We start from the raw sequence: 23,906 nt of genomic DNA, 5'->3' as shown, positions 1-23,906 counted from the left end.
TTTGGAAAGTTCAGAACGACACCTTCTTATTCACTGATGACCTGGGTCGAGATTAGACAGTAACTTGGCGAGAATCGAGCAATATGTCGGTTATAATACAAGTATATGTGGTAAATATCATCCGAAAGAGGACTCTGCGGTCGCAAAATTCAATAAATACTTTAAATTATTCTCAATAATAAATTCACTGGAGAGTGGCATTAAAAGTCTAGCATAAACAGGGTCGTCAGAAACAGCTTGAAAAGCTTGTAAGGGTGTTGCAGTGTTGGTTGTACTGAGATACGTTACGCCCTTTCCTAGTTAATTAGCATTGAACTTAGTCAATCAGACCATTGCAATTGCAAAATCAAGCAGCTAGCCGGATGCAATTAGTATCAGTTGTTCTCATAGCGCAGATGACAGCGCACAAGTCAGCTGGGCCTTTGGCTCGGGTTCGATCTTTACTATCGTCCCATGTCCGATTTTTGTATGGCTCTCTTGTTCAGCTTTAGGAAACTAAACGAAGAGTACTTTAGTCGACACCGTCTCTGGCGGGCCACTTGAGTTTGCGAGCATAACGTCCTAATTGGTCAACTTCAATGCTAATTAACTAGTAAACGGGGTAACGTATAGAATCTTTTTCCAAACAATTATTTATCAGCACACTCTAGCCTGCAACACACTTATAGACTTTTTCTGACCACCCTGTATAAGCTCACATACTCATGTTCTTGCTTCTGTATAGGAGAAACAGGGAGAAACTTTGCAACTCGCTACAAACAACATATGGATGCCTCAGACTCAAAAACTTAAAACAAGTCCAGCTTTGCACCACACATTACCCATTATGAACGGCCTGTTGGTAGTATCAGTGGCAACTTTTCTGTGTTACACGTTGCTGACAATGAGTCACAATGGAACTCCTTGAAAAGTTAGAGATTTACATTCACAAGCTAAAATCACCTCAAAAAATCCTTCACGAACAAACTGAATCAACACAACTTTTACTTCCTGAATTTCCAAGATATCCTGGCACCAAAACATCTTAAAAAAGACAATTGGCTCTGAGCACTATGCGACTTAACATCTATGGTCATCAGTCCCCTAGAACATAGAACTACTTAAACCTAACTAAGCTAAGGACATCACACAACACCCAGTCATCACGAGGCAGAGAAAATCCCTAACCCCGCCGGGAATCGAAGCCGGGAACCCGGACGTGGGAAGCGAGAACGCTACCGCACGACCACGAGCTGCGGAGAAGAAAAAGAAGACAATTATAAGATATATTAATCGTTCTTCATAAATTATTGTTCTCTTACTCAGATAACAATTATGTCACCCTCTTTGTTTACTTACAACTATTTTGCTCTTATTATTTATGTTGCCATGGCTCTAAGAAGAATGGTTGAGTCACATATGGTAGTAACTCATCCACTCTTTAATTATGTAGTAAATATTTCACTTTATGTGTTTATTTCTTGCGTAAGATTTTGATCCATATTATGTGTATATTGTCGACATATAAACACACTTGCTGCTTGAAATTCTGACTTACATACTATATCTATGCTTGAAAATATTTGCGCTGTAATGCATATTAACTCAAAGATCACCATGTAGTAAAATGTGACATCTAGTAGCCGGCCGCGGTGGTCTCGCGGTTCTAGGCGCGCAGTCCGGAACCGTGCGACTGCTACGGTCGGAGGTTCGAATCCTGCCTCGGGCATGGATGTGTGTGATGTCCTTAGGTTAGTTAGGTTTAAGTAGTTCTAAGTTCTAGGGGGCTGATGACCACAGCAATTTAGTCCCATAGTGCTCAGAGCCATTTGAACCATTTTTGACATCTAGTATATTCATATTCTTTGTACTTACGTTCAGTGTTTACTTACTGTGAATGAGTGTCAAACCAAGTGCAGCTAAATACTGTGTATGTGTGTATACAACCTGGAAAATATACATTATCCGAGATAATTTGTCTTGAATACCACGAGGCAGTACAATATAAGTGTCATAAAACATAACAGTTCTCTTCAGATAATAAACTTTTCGCTGCCGGAAAGTAAATTCACGTAATTTCCGACACCACCTCCATATGATAATGAGCTTGCGTGGCTTAAACTAGTTAATAGTACAGAAAATAAATCGTTTCAAAATTAACTGCGAATTGTGCTAGAGTACAATCTTACAAACCGAAAAGTTTTTCTCCATTTGCGCTATCAAGAAATTACAGAATGCATGATCGGGGTGAAAAATGAGTAGTTTCTTCTTCGTTGAAGTTAATTTTATTTTTCCGTGTCCGGTTGCAACATGCAATTGATAGTGCATCCTTATATGGTTAATAATGATGCACTTATAATAGGTATAACAACACATTAATAATAACAACAATATAACAATAACATGCCTAAGATTTGGTTTTGCATGTATGTAGCTACAAAGATAGCTTCGTCAGTGCATTATATAAGGTCCCAATGGGTGCAGGTTGTGTTAATATTCTGGCAGCCTAAGAAATTTTCTTCAGTTTGTGACAGTCTGTAGTCACTCTGTTCATCCCCATTCTGCACATATCCCCCTTTAGCAAGACTGGTTTTACATCTTGAAAATGTCGTCCTCTGTCGATTGAGGGCGTTCCAAATGACATGTGGAAGATGAAAGCCAGCAGAAGGAGCCTTTATCAGCTCCAAGAATGAGGTTGCTATTTACTCTCGCCACAGTTTCATTTTGAGAGCTCCTGCATTACCAGTAATTGGCTTACTTGCTCTTAAAAAGCTCTTCCTAGATCTGAGTCTACATGGTGGCATCTGACGACCATGCAATGGATGGCGTATATCAAACTTCTGCTGCGATGCCCCTCCTCAAATGATGGGTGAAAGGAAGGAGCCTTCACGAAGATTGTAATGAGAAGTTGGGCGCACCCTGCCCAACGTTCTTGGAATCCCAACTGCTGATCCTTCCAAAACTGGAGCACACAGAGATAATGATGAATATGACTCTTTAGTAGTGAAATCAGTTGCTGTGACAAGATCCAACTGCGTTCCCCTCTCGACACATCTGAGGGTGAGGGTAGGCGTGACATGGTCGACTCTCTTTGTAAACCGTCAGCTTCCTTCTCTGCTGCTCGTGAGTGGGTGGGTGCCTCCGTGGCTGTTTCTCGCATCTACCTTCCTCTCTACAGGCTATGTTTTAACGGTTAATGGCGTGTTCAAAGTCTGCTCCTGGTGGAGGCGCTCTTTCACAGACCAAACAATCTATCATTTTCCGAGAGTATCACACAGTAATAAAATGGAAATGAACAGCACAATTTCTGGACACAGGATGACCTAATTATTCCCTGTGCTGGTGGTAGGGGAATGGGGGAGGGGGGGGGGGTAGGGTGTCTTGATATAGAAACTACCCAGTTTTTTTCCCGAATGGGGACTTCATCGCCTGCAAAACTCAATCTTGGCATTTTGTTCACTCGTCCTCTCCTGCCATACTATTGCACAATGACAGCTGCTCACTAAATACACGCATGAACAGTCTCTACTTTGTCTACTAAAACGTGACATTAGCGACATCTGGTGAACATTCAACACAAACATCTTGTGGCAACTGTACGGCAGCTTGTATTGAACAGTAGTGCTGCTGACAACATGACTCGTGCATATGATGTTATTTATATATACACTCCTGGAAATGGAAAAAAGAACACATTGACACCGGTGTGTCAGACCCACCATACTTGCTCCGGACACTGCGAGAGGGCTGTACAAGCAATGATCACACGCACGGCACAGCGGACACACCATGAACTGCGGTGTTGGCGGCCGTCGAATGGCGCTAGCTGCGCAGCATTTGTGCACCGCCGCCGTCAGTGTCAGCCAGTTTGCCGTGGCTTACGGAGCTCCATCGCAGTCTTTAACACTGGTAGCATGCCGCGACAGCGTGGACGTGAACCGTATGTGCAGTTGACGGACTTTGAGCGAGGGCGTATAGTGGGCATGCGGGAGGCCGGGTGGACGTACCGCCGAATTGCTCAACACGTGGGGCGTGAAGTCTCCACAGTACATCGATGTTGTCGCCAGTGGTCGGCGGAAGGTGCACGTGCACGTCGACCTGGGACCGGACCGCAGCGACGCACGGATGCACGCCAAGACTGTAGGATCCTACGCAGTGCCGTAGGGGACCGCACCGCCACTTCCCAGCAAATTAGGGACACTGTTGCTCCTGGGGTATCGGCGAGGACCATTCGCAACCGTCTCCATGAAGCTGGGCTACGGTCCCGCACACCGTTAGGCCGTCTTCCGCTCACGCCCCAGCATCGTGCAGCCCGCCTCCAGTGGTGTTGCGACAGGCGTGAATGGAGGGACGAATGGAGACGTGTCGTCTTCTGCGATGAGAGTAGCTTCTGCCTTGGTGCCAACGACGGTCGTATGCGTGTTTGGCGCCGTGCAGGTGAGCGCCACAATCAGGACTGCATACGACCGAGGCACACAGGGCCAACACCCGGCATCATGGTGTGGGGAGCGATCTCCTACACTGGCCGTACACCTCTGGTGATCGTCGAGGGGACACAGAATAGTGCACGGTACATCCAAACCGTCATCGAACCCATCGTTCTACCATTCCTAGACCGGCAAGGGAACTTGCTGTTCCAACAGGACAATGCACGTCCGCATGTATCCCGTGCCACCCAACGTGCTCTAGAAGGTGTAAGTCAACTACCCTGGCCAGCAAGATCTCCGGATCTGTCCCCGATTGAGCATGTTTGGGACTGGATGAAGCGTCGTCTCACGCGGTCTGCACGTCCAGCACGAACGCTGGTCCAACTGAGGCGCCAGGTGGAAATGGCATGGCAAGCCGTTCCACAGGACTACATCCAGCATCTCTAAGATCGGCTCCATGGGAGAATAGCAGCCTGCATTGCTGCGAAAGGTGGATATACACTGTACTAGTGCCGACATTGTGCATGCTCTGTTGCCTGTGTCTATGTGCCTGTGGTTCTGTCAGTGTGATCATGTGATGTATCTGACCCCAGGAATGTGTCAATAAAGTTTCCCCTTCCTGGGACAATGAATTCACGGTGTTCTTATTTCAATTTCGAGCAGTGTATTTGACGATGCTGGTGCTGATTCTGCATTTAACATTTGACGAATCCACTATGGCTGTAGTACATAAGGATTTTGTTTTATAAAAGAGGTATGCCTCTTCATACTTAAAGCACACAAATGCATGTATTTGTCAGTAGTCCTTTTCATTATGTTCTATGTATTGTTTTTAAGCTGTAGACAATCGGCGAGTGTATTTATGTTTTTCCAATTTTTTGCTGCAGATCTAATGGTGGTCATTATAGACCGAAACCGGTAATCTGTTAACAAAAAGTTTGTTACTATAGACGTAAATTAAAGGAAACTTATTAAATTATGCTCTGTGCAAAATTCTACCAAGCGGGTTCCTCTTCCATTCCTTGCCCACAGCGCATATTAACCCACAATTTTTCCTCGTCTTCCTACTATGGAGTTCCAATCCTCAATCACATTTAAATTTTCATCTCTCTTAACTATGCGAATAATTTCTTTTATCTCATCTTACATTTCTTCAATCCCTTCATCATCTGGGGGAATATAATAAACCTTTACTACAGTGGTGGGCGTTGGCTTTGTGTGTCTTGGCCACGATGTGCGTTCGCTATGCTGTTCATAGTAGCTCACCCGCATTCTTATTTTCTTATTTATTATTAAAGCTACTCCTGCCTTATCCCTATTTGAGGTTTTGTATTTGTAACCCTGTATTCACCTGACAAGAAGGCCCTTTCATCGTGCCACCAAACTTCACTATTGCCCACTATATCTAACTTCAACCTATCCATTTCCATTATTACATTTTCTAGCCTACCACCTCGATTAAGGGATCTAACATTCCACCCCCCCGATCCGTAGAACGCCGGTTTTGTTTCTTTTTATGACTACATCCTCCTGACCGGAGATACGAAGGGGGTAGTGTTTTGCCTCCGGAATGTCTTACCCAAGAAGATCCCATCATTTAGCCATACTGTAGAGTTTCATGCGCTCGGGTAAAATTACGGCTGTAATTTCCCCTTGATTACACTCGTTCGCAGTAGCAGCACGGCAAAAACAATTTGGCTCCTCTTCAGGAACAACAAGTTTGTCTGACCTCTCAAGTGATGACCCTCTGTTATGGGTGCACCTGCGATACGGCTATCTGTATCGCTGAGGTATGCAAGCCATCCCACAAACGACATGGTCCATGGTTCAAGGAGGTCCTTAGACGTGTGGCTACCAAATTACAGAACTGAGGCGCATACATATAAGTCTGGCATATGATGACAACTTTGCATTTGTATCAAGATCTATCGAGACAGGTCTGAGGAGAATTATAATCGGGAATATTATTTAAAAACAACGCTGTGGAATAAAATATCTCATATGATCTTTCTTAACCACTACAGAATAGACCCATTTTTACTATGCCTACTCTGAGAAAACTACTGTGACGCCAAGAGCCCTACATCAAATTACATGCCTCAATCAACTACTGCTCCACCAAGAGTCTTAAGCCTACATCTAATGACCACCGAGAGCACAGGAAGACAGTATTTCTATCAAACACAATGAAAAGTTTGTTAGCAAGAAGTCAGAAGTAGAAAACATTTGTAATAATAATTTTTAAGTGTTGTAGAAAGAATAGGTTCCAGCTACTCGTTAGAAAATGCAAGACAGTATATGGAAGAGGCAGTACCTACGCAATTTGATAAAAGTGAAATTCAACCCACCTCTCCTACTGAAATTAGAAAAATAATAAGTTCACTCAAAAGTAAAAGCTAACATGGAATTGATGGCATTTCCAACAGAGTACTAAAAGCTTATTCCCAACAAATAAGTAGAATTCTCAGCCACATATATAACAGCTCACTGAAACAGGGAATTTTTCCAGATAGACTGAAATATGCTATTGTTAAACCATTGCATAAAAAAGGGGATAGATCTGATGCTAACAACTACGGCCCAATCTCACTTCTGACAGCTTTATCCAAAATTATTGAAAAAGTAATGTATTCAAGAGTAGCAACACATATTTGTAAAAATGAAGTATTAACGAAATGTCAGTTTGGTTTTCAGAAAGGCAGTTCAACAGAAAATGTTATATGTGCTTACACTGATCAAATATTAAATGCAATGAATAACCGAACATCCCCCATTGGGATATTTTGTGATCTCTCAAAGACTTTTGATTGTGTGAATCATGAAATTCTTCTAGATAAACTTAAGTATTGTGGTATGAGTGGGACAGTGCACAAATGGTTTAATTCATACTTAACTGGAAGAATGCAGAAGGTTGAAATTAACAGTACAGATAGTTTACAAAAACCAGCAGATTCCTATAACTGGGAAGGTATCAAGAATAGTGTCCCACAGATTTCAGTCTTGGGTCCCCTATTGTTCTTAATATATATCAACGACTTTCCACTCTATATTCATGAAGACGTAAAGTTAGTTCTTTTTGCTGATGATACAAGTATAGTAATTACACCCAAGAAGCAAGAATCAGCTGAGGAAATTGCAAATAATGTCTTTCAGAAAATTAAGGGGTTCTCTGCAAATGGACTCTCACTAAATTTTGAGAAAACACAGTTTATACAATTCTGTACAGTAAATGGCATAACAAAATGGCTCTGAGCACTATGGGACTTAACTTCTAAGGTCATCAGTCCCCTAGAACTTAGAACTACTTAAACGTAACTAACCTAAGGACATCACACACATCCATGACCGAGGCAGGATTCAAACCTGCGACCGTAGCGGTCGCGCGGTTCCAGTCTGTAGCGCCTAGAACCGCTCGGCCACTCCGGCCGGCAAATGGCATAACACCATTGATAATTATAGACTATGAACGGAAGTCTGTTGCTAGGGTAGAATACTCAAAATTTCTGGGTGTGTTTGTATTGATGAGAATTTGAATTGGAAGAAACACATCGATGATCTGCTAAAGCGGTTAGGTTCAGCTACTTATGCTATTAGCGTTGTTGCAAATTTTGGTGATAAACATATCACTAAATTAGCCTACTATGCCTATTTTCATTCATTGCTTTCGTATGGAATCATATTTTGGCGCAATTCGTCATTAAGAGAGAAGGTATTCATTGCACAAAAGCATGTAATCGGAATAATAGCGGGAGCCCACCCAAGATCACCTTGCAGGCATTAATATAAAGAACTTGGGATATTCACAGTACCTTCGCAATATATATATTCACTTATGAAATTTGTAATTAACAACCCATCCCAATTAAAAAATAACAGTGAAGTGCATAGCTACAACACTAGAAGAGAGGATGATATTCTATTCTGGATTAAATCTCACTTTGGCACAGAAAGGAGTGAATTGTGCTGCCACAAAAATCTTCGGTCATTTGCCAAATAATATTAAAAGTCTGACAGATAACCAACCAACATTTAAAAGCAAATTAAAGTAATTTCTGAATGATAACTCCTTCTACTCAATAGATGAATTTTTAGATATGAAGTAGTAACTGAAAAAAAATTCTATAAAGGAAACTTATGTTAAAGTGACACGATCCACGTCATTACGAAATGTCTTATTCATGATCTATGGAACAAGGATTAATGTAGGTATGTATTCAGTCATGCTACGTCTTTATGGAACTTCTTATGTAATGATCTAATTACTAAAATAAATTATGAAAATGAAGCGTGATATTTTTGATTATGGTAATTTAATGATAATTTTTACTATTTAGTTTTTTGTACTTATTGTTTCGCTGGCTGCATTGGGCTCATCCTATGCCAGAAGAGAGCACTGGAAGGTCACATGGCTGACATTACAGTGTTTCTCGGTAGAGAGGCGTCCAGGACGAGGTACCTGGCTGACGCAACACTGGAAGCATCAGAGCGTGGCTTGCTTTCCGTGGGGAGTGTGGCACGGGATACGGTTCATCTTTTATCTCGAAACTTCTAGAACACTGGTTTATTGATACTTACGGTGAACTGTTATGTTACGATGCAGTTTATCTATGAGGACACTCCTTGGACAGAACACTGCGAACACCCATTTAGCTGAACATGAGGAAGGTAGAGGGGATAGACGCGAAATAATGTGCACGTCTTTTACACGTTTTCAATTCACTTTTGAGAAATGGGAACGGTGGGGAATAGCAGTGTGCTTGAACGAAATTTATTTAACTTAAGGAATATTTGCAGATAAACGTTACTTAGGAATCGTCGCTGAGGGCAAAATAAGTAACACGTTGTTTTTGGAGCGATTAGACGATGGAGTAATAGGCAGAAGCAGCTGTGAAGAAGTGATCGACAGAAGTCATCGTGGCTGAAAGTCGTGTACATTCTGGAGCTTACGTCAACAATAACTCCAGAGAAACTGCATTACTGGCGTGAACTCTGATGTGGTGTATTACGACGAGGCCAGCCCATACGTTTTTGCCTGCTTCGTAACAATCAAGCTGCAGATGTAGAGCCGTGCATAGAAATTAGGGATGGTTGTGCAGTACAGCAACATGCGCTACTTTTCAAATAAGTCTCCAACGTGCTAATGGTTCGTATGTGTGTCGTCTTGGCGATAGTTTTGGGTCACTGATGGCCAAATGGTCAGATTAGTATTGCTAGCAAGAAATACCTAACAAGAGCATACTGGCTGCGAAAGGACAACTTTGACGAGAATCAGATATTTGCAAAGGAAAATAATAATAAGAAGAAGAGGAAGAACTTCACCTGCAGCAATTAGTGGATGGATTGAGTAGCTGAGTGGTTGCTGTTGCCGGTTCCAAGCCCAGATAAGGGAGGTGGGAAAAGCCTAGAATACCCGGAGACATCAGTCGACCAGAGCGAAACATCATGTGCGTATGGACTTACTACTCTTACAATGACAGTGATGTAAATCTAATCGTCGACTCACTCGACGAGGGCTCAGGCCCTCCAGCTAAAATCAACCACGAACTTGGTATGATGGAAACACAAGCGAGAATGCAGCTACCCTAGGCGCAAGATTTGAAGAGAGAAAGTAAACCTGGTCATTCGGATTCTGGGAGACCAGGACAATATGCTGCGAAGAGTTGGCGCTTCCCAAAACGCTTCAAACCTAAGAGAAATCGATTCAATGCTACTCTCAGCTTACAGACGCTGACCAAAACAGGGAAACTGAAGGCGCTGACGGACAATTGTGAGAAATTTGGAATTCTTGTACTTGCATTGCAAGAAACAGATTTCGTGACTGTGATCACTTTCATTCTGGTGGATTTCGTATCCACAAAGGAGAACCTGCAACCAAGCTTAGAAATACATATCGTGGGAACCAATTTTCTAGTGCACAACAGTATCAAGAATTCTGTGATTAATTTCACATCACCCTCAGAATGCCTCTCCACACACACAGTTAAGTGCGCCAAGAAAGCCTACTCACTTATAAATGCACATACTCCAGTTAACAGTGACCCTGACAAGAGCAAAGCTGAGAAATTCTGGTCAGAACTTGAACTCATCAAGATCCACCAACACCATGTCAAGATCCTTCTTGGAGATTTCAGTGCACAAATCCGCGGAGAACGGGAGCACATGTACATCACTGGAATTTATCGACACACGAAAAGACAAATGTTAGTGTACATCGTCTAAACAATGTATGTTGTCCATGCACCTTAAGAAACCGTCACGGAAGACGACAACTTGGATATCATCACTCAACCACATAGGAGAATATCAGACTGATCATGTGGTAATAACCAGAAAATTATTTCCAGAAATCATAAACGTGAGTATACACAAGGGTTTTGTAGAGTCCAATTATCACCTCTCACAGATAAAAAACCGTTTCACGCTCAACAGAAAGAGGGCCGACACAGATTACTTAAAAGAACACGCAGAGGAGTTCGCACAATCACTACAGATCACACACAGCCATGGAACGAAATTCTTGCCAACAATCAGCAAGAAAACTTTGCTCAACCGGCACGGAAGCAGAAACACTGATGGTGGGTTTCAGGCTGGGACAGAGCCCTAGAATCCCGCATTCGAGCCTGGAAGACTTTAGCATAGGCACAAAACTCCAAAGAATTGGAACTTTTTGTTTGAAATGCAGTGAAAAACATCTAAACCAATGAGACATATTAAACGTGTATACCATCTTGGAACATTAGAGGAAATCGATACTGATTTCAAAACGAACAGCGAACTAAATTTTTACGGGATATATAGAGAAGAACTAATGAACTGCAAGCCACCCAGTCCTTTTTTTTCGTCCTCTGATGGAACGCTTGAGACGTATGCACAGGCCAGCTGAGAAGTCCTGAAGCAATACTTCGAGAAAATACACACCTGTGAACCACCCGCAAACAGATCCCAATTTCATTCAACAGGACCACATCAAAACTGGGCTCCACCTACACATGAGGAAATTCGAAACATAATTTTACACCTCAAAAACAATAAAGTGCCAGGGGGAGGTAGAATAATCGCAGAAATGCTCAATATCGGAGGTAAAATCTTGTTCGACAGACTACTAGGCATCAGTGCAAATGTACGGGAAAACGGCAGAGTGGAAAAGTGCTGCTTTGATCCAATCACTGCACAAAAATGCAGATAAGACGGATCGAAACAATTACCGGGATGTTCACTTCTTCCAGTTGCCTGTAAAGTTCTCTCACGTGCCCTGTTTACCAGCCCGGAGCAACATACAGAACGTTTGATAGGTGAATATCAGCGAGGCTCTCGACTAGTCCAATCATGTGCAGAACAGATCTAGAACCTCAAGATGATGTTGCAACACTGAAAGTCCAACCGCACAGTTGTCTCTTTCGTAGATTTAAAAAAAGCCTATGATTCGGCAGACCGCATCACACTGTTTAATACACTTCGTGAATACGGTTTGGATAACAGAACAACTATGTCAACCGAACAGCCCTTGACAGACATATTCTCTAAAGCAAAATTCATGGCCGAAAACTTCGAACCTTTTCAAATTATAACTGAACTGGCTCCACTCCCGTTCAACCTAGTACTAGACAAGATCATCAAAAGTTGGAAGAAAGAAATTACTCGAACGAGTATGGAAACAAAAGACAAATGAACAACATCAAGTGCCTTGGTTTTGCTGACGATCTAGCAATTATTACCCTCACTCCTGAGGAAGCCACAAAAGTTGAATACTTAACACTTCAAGTACGTAAGTGAAATTATCGTAAACATCGAAAAAGTAGCTTAAAAACACGTGCAGAAAAACTGCGTAAAGCCTACACAATTATCTAGAGTACGTACAGCAAGAAATCACTATCCATCAAAAGCAAACTTTATCATTGCCATAGAGTTGTTCTTACAGAAGCACTCTACGCATCGGAGGGGTCATCATTAACCACTCACGTCAAAGACATCGAGAAAATGGAACGAAAACTTCTGACAAAAAATATTTGAACCCATAATCCAAGATGGTACTCATACGAACTTTATTCGATGACTGAATGGTTCACCACACTTGCACGGAGAAGACGTATGAAATTCGACGGTGATTTTGCACGAACGGACGACTCTCGCTTCACCAAGAAAATCTTCCACATTGGCTGGCAGACACCCAAAATGATTTCACAGAAATCAGTATTGACCAACTGGTAAATACATACAGGGAGAAAATCAATACAAACAACGTCATGCCCAAGGACCGAACAGGAAGTAATTTGAAACTTGAGAACGAACGGATGTAAGGAACAAGACAGTCCCAAAAGGAAATGATGAGGAATATTTTCGTCTAATGTTAAATTTCTGTGTGAGAATTTTTTGAACAGGAAGAATGAGTTTTCTCTGGATGGACATACTCTGGGAGGTCTCAAGGGACAGGAAAAAAAATATTTTCGTCTAATGTTATATTTCGGTGTGAGGATTTCTTGAACAGGAAGAATGAGTTTTCTCTGGATGGAAATTAATTAAACCACCAATCCAAATATCCGCATAGGATATTGAAAACACTTTTTCTAATGTTTTCCTGTGAGGCACCATTTTACAAGGACATTATAACTTACTTACAGTAGACAAGAAGTAAAACAAGTAATTTTTATTCTTTATTACGAAGAGATAACGACGTTACATACAAAACAATTACTTCAAAAATGCCTCCATTGACTTGTAAAAAAAGGCTACACAGGCGGGTCGCGTTCTGTTTAACACAGTCAAAGCCTGCAGGAGTGTTCTTAATTTCTCCTGCTGCTGTTATTATCTGGGGAACCAAATCCTTTTCTGATACAACAGGGTTTTTTTAGACACTGTTGCGCATCTCTCCTCACACAAAAAGGTCCAGTGGGTCCAAATCAAGGGATCAATGAGATCAATTAGGGCATGGTATAGAACCACCTGTGCCAATCAATTTTTCTGGGACCATCGGTTCAGGAATTGAGACACAGGACGACTGAAATGTGCCGGGACCGTATCATGCTGAACCACATGTACTGTCGTGTAGCGAGTGGCACGTCATCCACCAATTCTGGCAATTCTCTGGAGAGGAAATTGTAATAACATACCATTTAATGACCTAGATAGGAGATATGGTCCAATTAAACAGTCACCAACAGTACCTGCCCACACATTCACGTTGAATCGCGTGAGTAAATATGTCACATGGATTAATCTCACTCCAAGCATGTGAATTCTGGATGCTGAAGACCCCATCGCTATGTAATAAGCACCAACCATACCAGTTTACTTATTCCAGGTGTATCGCTCCATAAGTAAAGAACTACTGTGCTGGGTCAATACCTACAACTAAATGTGAATGCGAAACAAGTGTTACAACCGAAGAGTGAAGTATGTTTTACACCGGTACAACAGGAAGCGGTACAACAACAAATCAATCATTACAACTGAAGAGTGAATACGCCTTCTACCGCATTCAATAACGCCCACAGAAAATTATGCCATTAGAGAAAAATATTTGTTTTGGTGTGCCGTGCAACCTCCCAGGTTTAAATAATTTTCACCCTGTATAATTATAAAAAAACTGTAACAATGTCAGACATATCATTTCACTAACAAAGAACTGGTGGGATCATAAATCAGAGAAAAGTAGTCGAAAATAAACAAGTCAAACTGATCGAACACTGGAACATCAGAAACGTCGAGAAAAAAGTGTGTATCGTCGAGACTGCTTGTCCAGGCGACAGCAAAATTAGCGAAAAACGGTTGAAAATGATTACAAGGTATAAAGACCTGAAAAATAAAACTTCGGTGGCTCTGGCATAAAACAGCGAAAATGGCCCCAGCATTTATTGGCACAATGAATGCGTTGCTGAATTATGTAAGTGGGCACTTGAAAATCATTTTCATCGATGAATGTCCGCCAAAATATCACGTAGTCCCAGGTGCTTGTGAGGTGTACAGCTTGTGATAAAACACGTAGTCCAACGTAGTGGTCTAGTTTGCTATGTTTACTGTTATTTTCCATGTCAATAATAATAATTATGACGATGATGATTAATTAAAGAACTAGTCGTTGGACACTTTGCAGACGGTCTGGGACAGCAGTGATAAATCATAGAATATAGTTCTCTGTCATCTTCACTGACTGAAACTGGATCGCGTTTCTGTCAGACGTGGGTGAAACTACTTTTCTACTGGACATCGCCAGTATCCATGACATATAAACAATTATAAAATCGCAAGATAAGTGCTAGTGAACGCAAGAAGCCTGATTCTGCTTCACTAAGTATTTTATGAATATACGTCATGATGAAAAGCACTGCGAAACAGTTGGTGTATTGGAGCGTGGAAACGATAGTGCATGTACCAGAGCCAGGGTGTTGCGAATGTGAGCGCAACGGTCGAACAAATCTGCTGTCACCGCAACAATGCAGCAGATGCAGCGCGTCACCTCTGTAGCTGTCTTACGCCATCGCTTGAGGAATGCAGCGCCAAGCAAAGGTGGCGCAACCCACTGCCCTACTCTCCGATACATACATCTCTCTTCTCTGATTTTCTCCTCCATCATCGGCTCTCCATATTGGTAAGCTCACCAACATATTGTCTATCCATCGTGCTCTCACACAGTTCTTACTTCTAGTGGGGTGCAATCTTCCTTTCATTATTCTCTTCGGCATACTGTTATATGTCATTCTTCCCATACTTCCTAACTATCATCCTCTGTGACTTTACAAATTTGACTATGTTATTCGAATGTGATGTACATGTACAGATCAACAAATGAGGGAAATTTTAGAAAAAATGGATACTTTATTCGAGAAAAAGAACTTCACAGATTGAGCAAGTCAACAACATGTTGTTCCAACTTCAGCCCTTATGCAAGCAGTTACTCGGTTTGGCACTGATCGACAGAGCTGCTGGTCGTCCTTTTGAGGGATATCGTGCCAAATTCTGTTCAATTTGCGCATTAGATCGTCAATATCCCGAGGTGGTTGGAGGGCTCTTGCTCCAAACATTACAAACTGGGAAGAGATCCGGCGACCTTGCTGGCCAAAGTAAGGGTTTGGCAAGCAGGAAGACAAGCAGTAGAAACTCTCGCCGTGAGCGAGCTGGTATTATCTTGCTGAAATGTAAGCCCAGAGTGGCTTGACATGAAGGACAACAAAACGGGGCGTAGAATATCGTCGACGTACCACGGTGCTGTAAGGTTGCTGCTGATGACAACCGAAGGGGTCCTGCTATGAAAAGGAATGGCACCCCAGAGCACCACTTCTGGTTGTCGGGCCGTATAGTGGGCGAGTCAGGTACGTATCTCACCACAGTCCAAGGCGCCTCCAGACACGTTTTCGGCCTGGAATGTCGGTGACTGGAGTAGGACTGTCTTCAGTGATGAGTCCCACCTCGAAATGAGACCCGATGACTAGCGATCGTTTGTTTGTCGGTACAGTACATCGCATCTACCGATTTCCGTCCCATTCGCATAATTCCTTCGTGGTGCGATTTTTCACAGAATTTTTCTTCCCGGTGCTCTTAGGTTGTTTATGTCCGCTTCTGTCATCGTCTCTATTTCTGACTTACAAGAAGTTACTAGTCGTGCAGGGGGATAATATATTTCTATCTTTGTTGTTCGGTGAAGTAGAGTTCATAATCTCAGTACATAGCATCTAAAGTGGTAAAGCCTTGTTATATTCACATCTTCCTATGTACAGGGAGGGGCCAGATAATGTGACCTACTGATTTCTACGAGCTTCGATGTACTATATCGAGGGGAAAAAAAAGGAAGACGTTAATCTTCATGTCTCAGAATCCATTTCCGCCCATGTAAGAATCACTAGAACACAGAAAAAGGGAAATTTTACTTTACCTATCACAACCGTAACTTAAAAGTTTAAGCGATTTCGATATTTTGCAGATGCACTAGATGAAGGAACAGCTAGCCGACTGGGTCTGGAACCAAGAAGTTTATGGCGTGTTTCCCGATCACAGCCTTTAGCCAACATATCCTACAGGCTAGTTAGTACTGGCGTATTAATTTGGTACTGTCTGGCCAAAGTTTTCGTGGTGTGGCTCTTTCCATTTTCCTCAGTATATTTGTACGTAAAATCGAGGAAAAATGGTGACGTAAATTTCTTCAACGAAGGATTGTGCGAGACGTCCTGTGTAATTTCCAAAATACTTTGCAGTGTCTCACACAGTGACAGCTAACCAATGATATGGGAATTGTGAGTCCACCTTGATGCAAAACACTATTTGTTATTTGTTTAATTAACACAAAAAGTGTTTTGCATCAATGTGGACTCACAATTCCCAAATTGTTGTTTAGCTGTCAGTGTTGTTTTTGTAGCCGGCCGCGGTGGTCTCGCGGTTCTAGGCGCACAGTCCGGAACCGTGCGACTTCTACGGTCGCAGGTTCGAATCCTGCCTCGGGCATGGATGTTTGTGATGTCCTTAGGTTAGTTAGGTTTAAGTAGTTCTAAGTTCTAGGGGACTGATAACCACAGCAGTTGAGTCCCATAGTGCTCAGAGCCATTTGAACCATTTTTTGTTGTTTTTGTATGGAAACACAGAAAGAGACGTCCATGCAAAGTATCGAAATCGCTTGTTTTTCTAGTTGTCGGAAACGTTTAGGTTACTGGTGTGGTAAGTACAGGAAAATATCTATTTTTTCGAATATACCAGTGACTCATACATGGCCCGGTATGGATCTTGAGATATGACGATTAACGTCGTTTCTTTTTCGTCGAGGCGGCCAACTTTGGAGCTTTTCCATAGATGTAGATGCCAGCGCAGGGTTTAATCCTCTCTTGCCTCGTCCACCGTCACTAATAATACACACGCAACACTATACTCTTCACCCACTTGTCACAGACATCCACTCTGAAAGAGATAAACTAAAGATCTCTAACGCTCAAGCTTGCGAAGTAAAGTTAGCACGAAATGATAATAATAATAATGACCGTGTTCAAATCCGAGACACAAGGAGGGGAGGTTGTAACAGCGTACTCTCCAGTATACTATCACGTGGAGAGCTGTAACACTACACTTCTACAAGCCAATGCCCTGCAAACACAACAATTACACATTGAAAGGCAGTTTTGTTTCACAAATGTCTCTCAGAGTATCACTGTGACAACATTTATCCACAGGGCAATTTGTATGACGATAAGTGCGAATAAACTAGTGGCCTCCCTAGTCGTCATACTTGATTATATCGTAAAAATCGTGTGTAAAAAACATTTTTTGAGGTCACACTGTAGGATCAAAAGTATCCAGACATTCCTATGTAATGCGAAATTGACCATTAGATATCACGAGAGTCAGACCGGGCAGTATCAAAGGCGGCGGCGTATTATTGTATTTTCAGTAGAGAAGCAAAAGCAGCGGAATCGGTCGGTCAAGAGAGTTACGTGACTTCGAACGTGGACTACTCATTGGATTTCACCTGAGTAACAAATCTATCACAGACATTTCAGCTCTTCTAAATCTTCCAAAGTCGACTGTTGGTAATGTGATCGTGAAGTGGGAACGTGAAGGAACAACCACAGCTAAACCAGTACCATGCAGAGTGCAGACCCCATGTGATGTCGAACAGGGACTTTCGGGCTTAGTGGAGGGTGGTTGTGAAAAATCGCATGAAATCAGCGGAAGCATTTAGTCGTGAATAGGTCAGGAATCCACTACACGATGGAGGCGGCTACACGGGTATCAAGGGCTGTGTGGCGTGGACTGGGCTGTTTTTTTAGGATAGAGGACCTCGGGAAAGTACAAAAAGGGCTTCAGTCTCGAAGTGTGCAGGTCGAACGTAGGAAGAACGTAGATACAGGAACCATCGGTATAACAGTTGTAAATGGTCATAGCTGTGTTGGGAACGTACCAGAGCTCCAAGAGCTTATAGAAAGCATTGATGCTCAAATCGTTTAGGCACTGGCTAAAGCAGAAAATAAATTCAGCCGAAATTTTTGCGAAGAAACTAACGGTGTTCCGAAAGGATAGGCTAAACACAGCGGTGGCGTGTTTGTTGCTGTTTGAAGTAGTTTATCTTGTAGTAAAATTGAAGCAGACAGTTCCTGTGAGATAGTATGGGCAGAGGTCATTCTTGGCAACCGGAATAAAACAATAATTGGACCATTTTACCGACCTCCTAACTCAGATGATACAGTTGTTGAAAGCTTCAAAGAAAACTTGAGTTTCATTTCAAAAACGTACCCGACTCATACAATTATTATTGGTGTTGATTTGATTTACCCTTGACATGTTGGCGAAAATATATGTTTAAACCCGGAGGTACGCATAAAACAACATCCGAAATTGTGCTAAACGCATTCTCTGAAAATTGTTTCGAGCTGTTAGTTAGGAGCGCACTCGAATAGTAAACGGTTGTGAAAACACACTTAACCTCTTAGCAACAAATAATCCTGAGCTAATAACGAGCGTCAAAACGGATACAGGGATTAGTTAACACAGGGTTGTCGTAGTAAGACTGTATACTGTAGCCCTAAAATCCTCCAAAAATAAAAGAAAATTATACCTATTCAAAAAAAGCAGATAAACATTCACTTGACTCCTGCCTGAGAGACAATCTCCACTGCTTCCAAATTAACAGTGTAAATGTAGACCAGATGTGGCTTGAATTCAAAGTAACAGTACCGAAATTATACCAAATAAATTAACAAACGACGGAGCTGATCCTTCTTTGTACACAAAACAGGTCAGAACACTGTTGCAGAAACAACGAAAAAAGCATGCCAAATTCAAACGAACGCAAAATCTCCAAGATTGACTATCTTTTACAGTAGCTCGAAATTTAGCGGGGAGATCAATGTGAGATGCTTATAATAGTTTCCACAACGAAACTTTATCTCGAAACTGGCAGAAAATCCAAAGAGATTCTGGTCGTATGTAAAGTATGCTAGGGGTCAGACACGGTCAATGCCCTCTCTGCGCGTTAGCAATGGAAATACTATCGACGACAGTGTTGCGAAAGCAGAGCTACTAAACGCAGGCGTTCGAAATTCCTTCACCAAAGAAGACGAAGTAAATAGTTCAGAACTCGAACCACGAACAGCAGCTAACATGAGTAACTTAAAAGTAGATATCCTCGGAGTAGTGAAGCAACTTAAATTACTTAATAAAAGCAAGTCATCTGGTCCAGACTGTATACCAATTAGGTTCATTTCAGAGTATGCTGATCCATTAACTCCATACTTAATAATCATATACAACCGCTCGCTTGACGAAGTTCCGCACCCAAAGACTGGAAAGTTGCATAGGTCACACCAATACTCTAGAAATGTAGTAGGAGTAATCCACTAAATTACATGCCCATATCATTAACGTCGATATGTAGCAGGATTTTGGAACATATATTGTGTTCGGGCATTATAAATTACCTCGAAGAGAACGTCTATTGATGCACAGTCAACACGGACTTAGAAAACATCGTTCTTGTGAAACACAACTAGCTCTTTACACACACACATCAAGTGTTGAGAGCTATTGTCAAAGGATTTCAAATTGTTTCCGTATTTCTAGATTTCTACAAGGCTTTGGATACTGTACCACACAAGCGGCTTGTAGTAAAATTGCGTGCTTGTGGAATATCGTTTCAGTTATGTGGCTGGACTCGTGATTTCCTGTCAGAGAGGTCACAGTTCATAGTAATTGACGGAAAGTCATGTAGTAAAACGGAAGTGATTTCAGGCGTTCCCCAAGGTAGTGTTATAGGCCCTCTGCTGTTCCTTATCTATTTAAACGACGTAGGAGGAAACCTGAGCAGCCATGTTAGGTTGTTTGCAGATGGAACTGTCATTTATCGTTTAATAATGTTATCATAAAATCAATACAAATTGCAAAACGATTTAGAAAAGATATCTGAATGGTGCGAAAATTCTCAATTTACCGTAAATAATGAAAAGTATGAGGTCATTCACATGAGTGCAAAAGAAATCCGTTAAACTGCGGGTACACGATAAATCAGTTTAATACAAAGGCCGTGAATTCAACTAAATACGTAGGAATTAAAATTATGAACAATTTAAATTGGAAAGAACACATAGAAAATGTTGTGGGGAAGGCTAACTAAAGATTGCGTTTTATTGGCCGAACAATTAGAAAATGTAGCAGATCTACTAAAGGAACTGGCTACACTGCGCTTGTCCGTCCTCTTTACGAGTACTGCTGCGCGGTCTGGGATCCTTACTAGATAGGATTAACGAAGAACATCGAGAAAGTTCAAAGAGGAGCAGCACGTTTCGTATTATTGTGAAATAGGGGGGAGAATGTCGTGGACATGATACAGGATCTTTAAAGGACACCGTTAAAGCAAACGTGTTTTTCGTTGCGGCCAAATCTTTTCACAGAATTTATATGCACAACTTTCTCATCAGAATGCGAAAATATTTTATTGACGCCGTCCTACACAGGGACAAACGATCATCATAACAGAATAAGGGAAATCAAAGCTCGCACGAAAGATATTGGTGTTCGTTGTTTCCGCGCGCTGTTCGGGAGTGGAATAACAGAAAATTATTGAAAAGTGGTTCGGTGAACCCCCTGTCAGGCACTTAAGTGTGATTTGCAGAGTATCCATATAGAAGTGGATGAATTTCAAAATTCTATCAGCAGTCCAGCTAGCATAATGACTGTGTGTAAGGAGTTAAAATGAATTGGGTACAATGGTCGAGCAGCTCCTCATAATCTCCACATTTCTATAGTCGATGCTAAACTACACTTGAGGTGGTGTATCGAGTGACGCCACGCGACTATGGATGACTGGAAAGAAGAGTCACGAAACCACCTTCCGAGTTGGCCCCACAATCTGTGACCAGGCAAATCAGCAGGCAACATATCAAATCCTGCTGCTAGAGCCGATAAAGTACTGTCCTACCATGACAAAAGCCTCTGCTCCAGCAGTGAAGCAAGCTCGGTTACCACATGGTTCAAATGGGTCTGAGCACTATGGGACTTAATATCTATGGTCATCAGTCCCCTAGAACTTAGAACTACTTAAACCCAACTAACCGAAGGACATCACACAACACCCAGTCATCACGAGGCAGAGAAAATCAGGTTACCACATGCAGAGGCCCCCTGTTGCCTACGCCTCATACGTGTTGGGAAGCGAAACCTTATTCCTGACAATTGTATGTTGAGCCACTATAAAAGCTGGCCGTCTATACCCAACAGTATCTGTTGTCGACCGCTGTCCCCACTGAGAAGTTCTCTGTGCTTGCCATCCACCGCATGTGGGTCATCCAGTCTCAACTACAACTATGTGCTGCCTCGGCTAGTTGCTAGTCTGTGGGCCGTACCTAGTCTGATGCTGCTGGCACATAAACTGGTGCCTTCCAGCCGGCGCCTGTTGATGGCTGACGTCAAACCAACGCCAGGACGCCTTCCGGGGATCCTCGGTTCGAAATCCTCTCCCAAGGACCACCTGCACCCGACTGAGTGCCGAGCCGCCGCCTGACCCGCTTGCACACACTATGATGCCGCAGAATCGTGTCAGCGGGTAACTGATGCTGCATCCTTCGTCGGAGTCGGGTTCAGGGGGGTAGGGTGCTTCGTCTCCACTCTTCCACCGACGCCGTGGACTACGCCTGTCAATGCTTGATACCGCCGGTAGCGCGACCAGTGCTGGGATGGTTGTGCTGCCTCAGCATCTGACATAATGCCGAGTGGACGCTGTCTACATAGACTGTATGACTTTTGCTAAATAAACTTGTTCTTGTTACTATACTGCCTTTATGATTCTACGGCTTCCGTAGAACTGGATCCCAATGTCTATGGGAGAGCACATCTCCGACCCTGTAAGGCGATACATTTTCCACGGAGGTCCAGACATGGTGAAACATTTGATATGATACACATAATTCAAGAATAGAGAGCTGGAAACACCAGGCGGTGAAAGAGCACGTGAGCTCTCGTACACAATAACCATGCAACAGATGAGGCAAGGCAGATTACGGCCAGCGTCGTCGTCACTTGTTGTGCCCGATGAAAATATATTCGCCGGTAAAGAGGTGGGCTATTTGGCTTACTCCGGGAGGAGGCTGAGAGGAAATATCACATATAAAATACAAGGAGTGTTCAAACGAAAAGGTACGAAACATTGTACCAACCAAACTGATTGAAATTTACCTATGCCGCTTTGGGATAACATAGTGAGAAATCTAGGGACGCGAATGTAGTCATCATCTACCCCTAAGCCGGCCGCGGCGGTCTCGCGGTTCTAGGCGCTCAGTTAGGAACCGTTCGACTGCTACTATCGCAGGTTCGAGTCCTGCCTCGGGCATGGATGTGTGTGAGGTCCTTAGGTTAGTTAGGTTTAAGTAGTTCCAAGTTCTAGGGGACTGATGGCCACAGCAGTTGAGTCCCATAGTGCTCAGAGCCATTTGAACCATCTACCGCTAAAAAGAGAAAAGCTGTGCCCCCAGCAGGCAAAGTGATTCATATAAAAAAAATGGTTCAAATGGCTCTGAACACTATGGGACTTAACACATGAGGTCATCAGACCCAGACTTAGAACTACTTAAACCTAACTAACCTAATGACATCACACACATCCAGTGCCCGAGGCAGGATTTGAACCTGCGACTGTAGCAGCCACGTGGCTCCGGACTGAAGCGCCTACAACCACTCGGCCACAGCGGCCGGCTAATGCATATCGTCTTTTTCGACATGCTAGGTCTGATATTCATCGAATTCCTTGAATACGAAAAATAATTAAGATTGAAGTCTACTGCGAGACACTCCGTAGCCTACACATCAAAATGGTCTGTGGTGCTCAGGGAGGGAGGGATTCTATTCCACGATAACGCAAATCTACACGTTCCCAAGGTCACACAAGTGGAACGGTCAAGTTTAAGTGGGAGCAGCTTGAGCATCCGTCCTACAGCCCGCATATGTCGCCCTGCAACTTCCATGTGTTTTGTTCGTTAAAAAAAACATCTAAGAGGGAAACACGTCATCTCGGACGACAAAGTGACGGACACAGTGGAGGAATAGCTCCTATCACAGCCATAGCTATTCTGGGAACAGGGAATACTTCGACTCGTGGAACAGTGAGAAAGTTGTATTAAGGTCTCTGATGATTACTTTCGAATAAAGACTTCAGTTATACCCACAGTTGTTGTTTCGACCTTTTCTTTTGAACACCCCTCATATTAGTTCACTTTATTACAGTTATAGATGTGAAGATTTTCTTAACTTGGTGCAATCCATTTTCACAGGAATGCTCCGAGTATTTCCAACTGTCTCTGAATATTGAAGAATCACCTGATAAATCGACAAAACTCTTCACTTGAAATATAACTGACATAATGTTCGCATTAAAGTTCCGCCTAAGACATTTATTACACTGGCTGCCTTTCTAAAGCGACACTGTTGTCTTGATCGTTGATTGCGAGCTGGGCCGAGAGTTCCTCTGGCCTGCCGTATGTATACCATCGATGATGGTGGTGCAGCGAAGCTCTGGGAGATGTGGTTACGCCGGCGCTG

The sequence above is a fragment of the Schistocerca gregaria genome, chromosome X, assembly GCF_023897955.1.
Source record: "Schistocerca gregaria isolate iqSchGreg1 chromosome X, iqSchGreg1.2, whole genome shotgun sequence".
Taxonomy (NCBI): Eukaryota; Metazoa; Arthropoda; class Insecta; order Orthoptera; family Acrididae; genus Schistocerca; species Schistocerca gregaria.
This window is presented reverse-complemented; position numbering follows the sequence as displayed.